Here is a 9,726-nt window from a genome sequence, read left to right on the forward strand (position 1 = left end):
GTCGGAGGTATAGGACCCTTGTTTGTTGGGGCGAGGTTGGACACCGAGTCATGGGGAGCATCGAGGTGGTGCTCAGGACTACCTAGTTGATTCAGTAGGTGTGCGACCAACTGTGAGTCACGCAGAGCCATCCGAAAAGTTATGCTGACCGGCACCGATTGGATCTTGAGTTTCAGGTGGGGGACTTTGTTTTGCTGAAGGTGTCTCCATGGAAGAGATTCATCAAGTTTTGGAAGAGGGGCAAGTTAGGGCCCCGATACATTGGTCCATTCTGGATTTCTACCTGGGTGGGAAAGGTGGCCTACCATTTGGATCTGGTGGATGAGCTTAGCTAGATTCATAACACCTTCCATGTGTCACAGCTTCAGAAGTGTGTCACTGACGAGGCCGCAGTTATTTCATTGGATGGCATTCGGGTTGATGAGAGCTTGAACTACATTGAGATACCCTTTGCGGTTTTGGATAGGAAGACTAAGGTTCTTCGTAACAAGGAGGTGAAGCTGGTGAATGTGCAATGGCAACACTGAAGAGGCTCCGAATGGACATGGGAGTCAGAGGACGAGATGCGGGAACATTACCCCTATCTATTTGCATCTACGGACTTTAAGGATGAAGTCTTGTCCAAGTGGGGGAGAGTTGTAACACTCCAAATTAGGTATTACTCTTTAGAATCTTGAAATGGAAAAGATGAGGGAGCCCATGGCACTTAGCTGTAAGACCATATGGGGAGCCCATGGCATCCTGGAGTAAGACCCTGCGGGGAGCCCACGACATCCCTATATGGTGTATGCATGACTTATATGGTTTATATAGCTTTTAGAGCTAATATGGATTATGTGATTATGTGGACTGTGTGGGGTATGCTTTGGGGAACTCACTGAGCATTAACTTACAATTTGTTGATTTGTTTCAGGTACTTCTGAGCCTAAGGGAAAGGGCAAGGCTTAATGGCACGGCATGCACTCTCTTAGGCATTTTTATGGGACCCTCTGATATTTGAAATAATATTTATTGTTGTTGTGAATTTGAAAACAATTGTTCTTGAGATGTTATGGTTTATTGGAAATGTTTTGATTATTTAAAAATGAAAATTTTCTTTTGAAAATTAGGTCGTTACATGACTGGGATGTCGAGGATCACAAACGAGATGTGAATAACCATGAAAATTAGCTTGATACTCTCGATGTCATTTATTACCTAATCAATGTGTCGGTTAACCATACACGCTCCATCCATCAATGATAATTTACAAGACACTCATTGCCAACGATATTAGTCAATATTAGTGTGTTGGTTAACCACACACGCTCCACTAACGACCAATAAGGTGCAATGTGCAATTTCATGGGTTACATCAAATTCACATTTTTCCTAAAGTAACTAAGAATGAGATTTTTTATAAAAACATTTAGTTTCTTTTATCATTATACTTTTAATGATAATTAATTGTCCTATTGAACCCGTTCGGCTAATGACACTCCACTAGTCAAGAGAGTAGTGGGTAAGAGTGGATACCCAATGGCGGTCATTTTATAGGTCGCTTCCTTCAACTCTCCTTATAGACTAGTTTCGTGAATGAGACGTGCTAGCAATTCGACTGACTTTTCTTATACATATAGTAAATATTAAACTCTTAATCTTACATACAATATAGGGTGTATTTAAATCATTTTAAAATACTAAGGGTTTAATCTTTTAATAAGTTAAACTTTTGATTTAATTAATTAATTTATACCACATATTGATTTATTAATTACCATTAATAAAATCCATAAGGATATATTTTAGGTTTTATCATTTTAAATTTCCAAAATTAAACCTTTTAATTTCAAATTTCAAACACCCTAAAATATTAATTATTAAATTCAGTTAATAATTATCTAGTAACCAAATATGGATATATTAATTATCTTTTAATTAATCTTTTAACTAAATTATGGACCATATTCATATGGATAATTATAATCAAATAAAATCATCATTATCTGGTTTATAATTATCTCCTAACATTTAGGTAATATTTTAATTATCCAATATTACCAAAATTAGGTTATGGTAGAATTAATAAAAGATAATTACCAAATATTAACCTAGTAAATCAAGTTAGGTAAGAAAATCCAAGATAAGCATCATATGCACCAACTTAACGAGTTGGAGGACCAAACTCGAAGAGTTCATGCAACTCGACGAGATCTAAGAACAACTCGACAACTTCATTGAATAGAATGTCAATTCTGTTCCCTTCTCCTTTGAACAATTCACAATTACATCATATTTAATAGAAAACTAAACCTAGGCTCTGATACCAGTGATGGGTTTTGAGCATAACAACATATACTATTTCCTTGTTTACATCTATATGTGATTCAAATGAAGGACTGGGGGATCGGGTACACTTGGTTGTGCGCTGGTCAGGTCCACCACAAAGAAAGATAAGACTATTCGTTATGATTTACTAAAGTTTAATAAATATGGTTATACTTACAAGATTAAGTATAATTCTGAACCATTGGAAAATTTTCAATGTATATCAGAACGAATAAGAAGAATCAAAATTAAGCGGAAAGATAAAAGTTTCTCCAATTTGAAAAGAAGGGTGAGTACTTTAGTATCGTGTTTTATGATTATCTTAGTGATTATGAAACCATATCACAATTGATCCTCTAAGTACATCTTAGTGCATTTGTATGGCTAAGCAGAGGAATCGTGAATTGTTGAAATGGTTAAATCAAAAAGGCGAATCATACTTCGTTCCAAAATCAAGTCTTAGAGTCATACTCCAAGATTGTAACATGAGTGACATGATCTTAAGAAAGATATATAACACTTATCAAATGTAGAGTAAAATGTTTTCTACTCTTGTACATTTGAAATTGGTAAGTTGTGATGTTTTGGATAAGACAAAGACCAACTAGGACCAATTGTGTGAAGTGTTTGTTTTGAAAAGAAACCACACTAAATCGTGAATATTTGTTTGTCAAGTAATGTTCCTTGGCAAAGTGAATCTTATTGTCAAGAGGTCAGTGGGAGTCTTAAAGATCTTGAAGAGTTTCAAGAACTAATCAAGAGTAAACCAATTGTTTAATCACTAGCACATGACTTGGGGTTTGTAACCTATCGTGTTGACATATTCTTGTTTCTGTGCCATTCCAGTTGGTTGAATATGTATGTGAGCTCTATGAGTACTCAATTGTTTGCATGACAACCTAGAAGCAATGGTAGGCACTTGTGCTGCCAAGTGGCAAAAAATTAAGATTAAACAAGTTCAATCCATATGAGTTCGAATTTATCACTAACCTTGTCTTGTGATTATGGTTATGACAAATTCACATGGATAGGAACACATACACCAAAAAATCTAAGTGTCATAAGGTTTCTCTCCAATTCATGAAAATGATTGTGAGGAAACGCTTTCACTAAATAGATTTTAAGGAGATAGCATTTGTGATATTTGCATTCTCAAATTCGATTATGATTACGACATCCCTCTTCATAGTTCGAATTGTGAGAAATGGAAAAAGGTCTAAACATTCGGGACTTATTACTGTACTTTATAAAATTGTTTAGTCACACATGTGATCTATCTAAGGAAAGGTGTATGACTTATTACTGTAAGTCCAAATGCCTAAGGCATTAAGGGGAAAAAGGGACTAGAACGAGATATGCCTAAAATGGTTAAGTAATTGTCAAGGACAATCTAAGGTTTACCAAAGATTGGTTGCTTATGGACAGTTGGAAGTATATTGTAAATTTTATAAAGGACCATATTGACATACTCTGAGAAGAGGTAACTCTTGTTCAGGAGTGATAGTCAAAATGGGAATATGGAAATGTTTCCATAAGTGGAAGTTATTGTTTAAATCTGTGTAAGATTAGAAAAACTTAATGCAAGAAGGATGTTCAAAAGAATGTACTTTGAATGTGAGACTTCATTTCCATGGAATTGCTTTCTATTAGAATACTTTGAAATGTCTGTTGCCAAGTCTCTGGGACTTTGTGCATAGTCATTACAAGAGAATCATTGCATATAAGTTTAAAATCTAACAGATTATAGCGAATGGCAAAAATTTGGTATTCTTGCATTTACGATAAGGATTTGGAATTGTGAAATGAGTGTCATTGAAATGCTTTCAATTCATCTATTTCACAAACAAATGACCATATGCAAGCATAGAGTGCATGTTTTGTGCATGGCATGACTGTTGTTTTAATTCAAGTATTAAGTTGATTAATTGAAACATTATACAATGAATAATGCATAATCAATACGATTAAATAAATGGTGTTTTATTTATATTCATAAGTTCTAAGACCATATTTGACTCAATTATTCTTGTGTTTCACTTTGCATGTTTTGACTTCCCAGATAACTAGGTTATTCAAACCATCCACATTCAATCATACTTTGGAAGTAGGTATTGAGGCAAGATTGTCATGAATTCGACTGTAGATTGTCTAGGTGTTTTAGACATAGCACAAGTTTGCTTCAGTGGTCATGAGTACTCCTGTAATAAGATTTGACTATTGGATTAAACCCATGCTCATCTGAATCACTTCATGGATTTTATCATGAGTGATTGTGAGATGATAATATATTATATTCTTGAACCAAGACATGTAAGTTGTAATTTACAAGTCGGTTGTACATTGACATATGTAAACGCACCAGTAACTTGGTGTTATAAAACATATTGTTGTGTGTGATTTGATGAGTTAGTACAAGCAAACATTTGATTCGAAGTTTATCCATTCCTTTTACCCATGGATGGATAAAAGTGATATATGTGGGGCCCTCAATGATTTAGTGATGACACCCGAAGCGTTTGGCCAAACCTGGACTGATTTGATTTGTTCAATTAGTTAGTTGTCATAAATAGGAAATCGGGAAACAACAGATGGACAGAGAGAATGATTATAATCCATGTCTCAGTCTATATGATATCTTTTAGAATGGAGGAATATATGATCCCATATCTAATGGTCGCGTCATTGACTAGGTCAGAGTTCGATAGCGGCTTTTAAGAGCTACGATTGCTAATCGGGATTTTGGAGTCATACTTGCAATAATAGTTATTAGACTTATCTAAGTGGGAAACTATTGGATTAGGTGTCTAAGTCCATAACTATAATTGTTATGTACTTGACCTGAGAGTAGCATGGTCTATTTCGGGTTGCATATCACCAGGACAATTTGATAGGATGGACATTTGAGAAGAGGTTATTTATGATTTATTAATATATTATAAGTTCTAATATATTAATATGAAATCATATGATTTAATTAGTATTGATTAAGAATTAAGTTAGTGATCAAAAGAGACTAATTAAATTAATGGGGATGAATTGTGTAAATTAGTTATATATATATGGTTTGGGCTTATGATACATGATGGACTAAGTTTATGGAAGAATCCATAAAGAGTTAGCCCACTTGATTCATGGATCATGGATAATAAGCCCAAGGATATGGATTAGGGTTTACAATGACATTTAGAATCCTCCAACTATATATATATATATATATATATATATATATATATATATATATATATATATATATATATATATATGATGTCCCATGACCTAAAATCGGCAACTAGATGTTCTAAGAGTTCATAGATCCGATTTCTAGTGCAAGAATACTCCCTCTCAAGTTCTCCTTTGTCCTAGGTGTGTTGTGAACTGTTTGAGGCATCACACTTGGGATGCTAAGTTCTTAAAGACCAAAACTACAAGCTACAACAAAGAGGTAATTCTATAACTCACTTTTATGTTGATTATGCCAATTGTATGCTAGTTGTAGACTTTATGCTTTGGAAACAATATTGCATGTATAATTAGAGAAAACATAGATCCAAAGCATTTATGGTTGTATGTGCACCATAGGATGTTGTAGTATACAAAACCCAACAATCGGGATGTAGGAAATTGGAGGACATGATTGACAGGGCTAGGAAGAGGGTGGTTGACTTAGCAGATATTTTTGTGCGAGAGGTGGTGGTCAGGCACGGGGTGCCAATGACGGTGGTCTCTAACTGGGATGTCCATTTTACATCCAAGTTTTGGAGGATGTTCCACGAAGAGTTGGGAACTCAATTACATTTCAACACCGCGTACCATCCACGGATAGATGGCCAGAGCAAGCAGCCGATCCAGACGCTCGAGGATATGCTACGTGCATGCGGATTAAACTTTGGAGGGAGTTAGGATACATACCTCCCACTAGAAGAGTTTTCATATAACAATAGTTATCATGCTAGTATTGACCGACCCCCATTTGAGATGTTGTATGGTCGGAGATGCAGGACTCCCGTGTGTTGGGGCGAGGTAGGGCATCGAGTCATGGGAAGCACCAAGGTGGTGCTCAAGACCACCAAGTTGATCCGACAGGTGCACGACAGCCTGCAAGTCGCGCAGAGCCGCTAGAAAAGTTATGATGATCGGTGTCACTCAGATCTTGGGTTTCAGGTGGGTGACTTCGTGTTGTTGAAAGTGTCACCATGGAAGGGTGTCATCAGGTTTCAGAAGAGGGGCAAGCTCGGGCCCCGATTCATTGGACCATTCAAGATTACTGCTCAGGTTGGCAATATGGCCTATCGATTTGATCTACTGGTTGAGCTTAGCCAGATCCACAACACCTTCCACGTGTCTCAGCTTAGGAAGTGTTTCGTTAATGAGGCCACGGTCATTTCCTTGGATGATATTTAGGTTGATGAGAGTCTGAATTATGTGGAGAAGCGATTTTAGACCAGAAAACAAAATCCCTATGGAATAAGGAAGCGAGGTTAGTTAAGGTGTTGTGGCAGCACCGAAGAGGCTCCGAATGGACCTGAGAGCTGGAGGATGAGATGAGGAAGAATTATCCAGACCTCTTTCGCTCAACAAACTTCGAGGATGAAGTCTAGTTCAAGTGGAGGAGATTTCTAACGCTTGGTCCAAGTATTATTATTTCTCAAAATTTTAGGGTTATAGACTGGAACTCGACGAGTTGGGGAGCTCCAACTTGTCGTATAGAGATTCATTTGGATGCGGGTTAAGGACTACTCGACGAGTTGGGGAACACCAACTCAACGAGTAGACATTGGAAAGGAAAACCCTAATGTTCAGGGTTTGTACCCTATTTAAAGGCCTTTAACCTCTTTGTTAGCCTACCTCATCGCCCCTTTGTCCAGAGAAACCCTAGTTCGTGCTTTTCCTACCATTTTGAGTGTGTGAGAGCTTAAAGTGAGCATTTTGGTGGTTATTTGAAGTAGGCTTGAAGTACGAGGTGCATAGCTGAAGGGAGAGGTTGTAGATCTGGTGTCTTTGTTGTTGTGGCAGCCATATTGAGGTAAAAAGTTGATACCTTGGTCACTTATTTACTAGATTTCTTCATGTGGGAATTTAAGGTCATTATTAGCCCATTTTGGGACCATTCTTAGATTTAAGCATGTCATGAAGCTATGACTTCATATCTGGACATCTCATGGCCTCTTTTGATGTAAAGTTTCCATCTTTATCAAGTGATGGCCTTCTTTCATTCCATAAACCCCTTAAGAAGCTATGTTTGAGTGTTTTAGCCCTTAATGCCATGCATAGACGTCAAGTTAGCAACTTTACATGATATTTTCATCATAGGGGATCAGATCTATGGTTTGGACTTTCAGACTCGTTAGGAAAGTGACTGAATGTGTTAAGATAAGGAAAACTATACGAGTTGCCTTGCCAACTTTGGCGAGTTTACCCGGGTTTTCCCTGATCCATTGGACATAATGCAAACTCGACGAGTTGTCCTGTCAACTTGACGAGTTGGCTAGGGTTTTCCCTTATTTTTCTAAGAACTGAAGGAACTCGACGAGTCGGCAAGTGCACTCAATGAGTTGGTCAACATGAACTGTTGACTTTGACCATGGTTGACCAAGTTTGACCTTAAGGTATCTTTGGTATTTCCGGATTTTGATAAAGTCAGTCGCATGGTGGTTGTAGGCAGTTGAGTTGGAGCAGTGAGTTAGGATTTGATTTACCAGTTCGACATTCCTTGAAAGGTGAGTCTCCTCACCATAACAATGGGTCAAAGGCACCAAGGCCGACCCGTTTTGTGATATGTGGTACACTAGTTGATGTAGTGATATGGTAATACTATTTGGTTATATGTTATGTGGTATGCTAGTCATTTACGTGATATTTGCATGAAAGACCATGGAGGAAGCCCATGGTACTTGGATGTCAGACCATGTGGGGTATCCATGGCTTTCCAAGTAAAGACCATAGGGGAGCCCATGGTACTTGGATGTCAGACCATGTGGGGGAGACCATGGCTTTCCAGGTAAATACCATGGGGGAGCTCATGGCACATCAGTGTAAGACCTTAGGGGGAGACCATGGTATCCTGGAGTAAGACCCTCGGAGGAGCCCATGGCATCCTTATATGTTTATATGCATAGCTTATGTGATTGACATGGATTATATGATTATGTGGATTATGGGTGGTATGCTCTGGGGAACTCACTAAGCATTAGCTTATAGTTTGTTGTTTGTTTCAGAAACTTCAGGATCTAAGGGCATAACAACATGCACTCTCGGACGTTTTGTTTTGGGACACTCTGATTTTATGAATAATTTATCAGATGTTATGGATTTTGAAAACAATTGTGATTGGAATTTTATAATTTATGGAAATGAATTTGTTATTTAAAAATGAAAAAAAATTTATTGAAAATTTGGGTTGTTACATTCAAGCTAAGCACTCAAGCTTTCCAGGAGGCTTTCTCCACCCCAAAGCATCATAAAAATCATTGTTTTTTTAGATATGTATGTCTAGTGCATGTTTGGAGCACAAGTTAGGTCAAAATGAAGAAAAATGATATCAAATCTCATGAACAGAGCTCATAACTAAAAAACTTTCCAGATTTGGGAAAAGATGTCACAAAGGGACCTCAAGGATTCATAAAGTTGCTAGCTTTATGAAATCTCAACACTCAAACCTCCTCAAACATGGAGGAAAATGGACAAAAACCTAGATCTAACATGATTGAACAAAAAAACGGGAACTTGGGGACTTACAAGAGTCATAAAATAGCACAAGCTGATGAAGGAGAGGTTTTCTAGGTCAAACAATACACCAATAACACCTTTTTCTTCTTCTTCTTCAAGGGCCAAAAATCACCACAAAGAGCTCACAAGATCAACATGGAGGCTAAGGTTTCTTGGAGGTGAAAGCGAGGTGATGGAGGCTAAGGGTGTGCAAACCCTAGCCCTCACTTCCCATAAATAGGAGCACAATCCCTAAAATTAGGGTTAAGTGTAACATCCCATAAATAAGACCCAAAGATTTCATTTTTCATTTTATAAAACATTAATTCAAACATTGTCATACAACCCCAGAAAGATAGTATGTCAATACATCAATACATATCAGAGTAATTCTCAAAACACGGAAAAAAGTAGCGTGTGATCTACAATCATCTTGGGCTCTTCCTTTTAGATCCTAAAGTACCTAAAACATAAAATTGAAAATTGTAAGCACAAAGCTTAGTGAGTTCCCCAAAATACCACATACCATGCATACGTAAATAACCAGATAATAGGCCACGCCCGGCTTCGAGCCCCGCCTTATTCAGACCTGTCAGTCATCAGGCCCAACCTGGCATTGCCCCTGTGACATCCCCAAAATCACGGCCAGAAAAGACCGGTTTTGTTTATGCTTTATAAAAATCAGAGTACTTCTTTTCATAAAAATGTTGCGGA

The sequence above is a fragment of the Lactuca saligna genome, chromosome 8, assembly GCF_052625555.1.
Source record: "Lactuca saligna cultivar CGN05327 chromosome 8, ASM5262555v1, whole genome shotgun sequence".
Taxonomy (NCBI): Eukaryota; Viridiplantae; Streptophyta; class Magnoliopsida; order Asterales; family Asteraceae; genus Lactuca; species Lactuca saligna.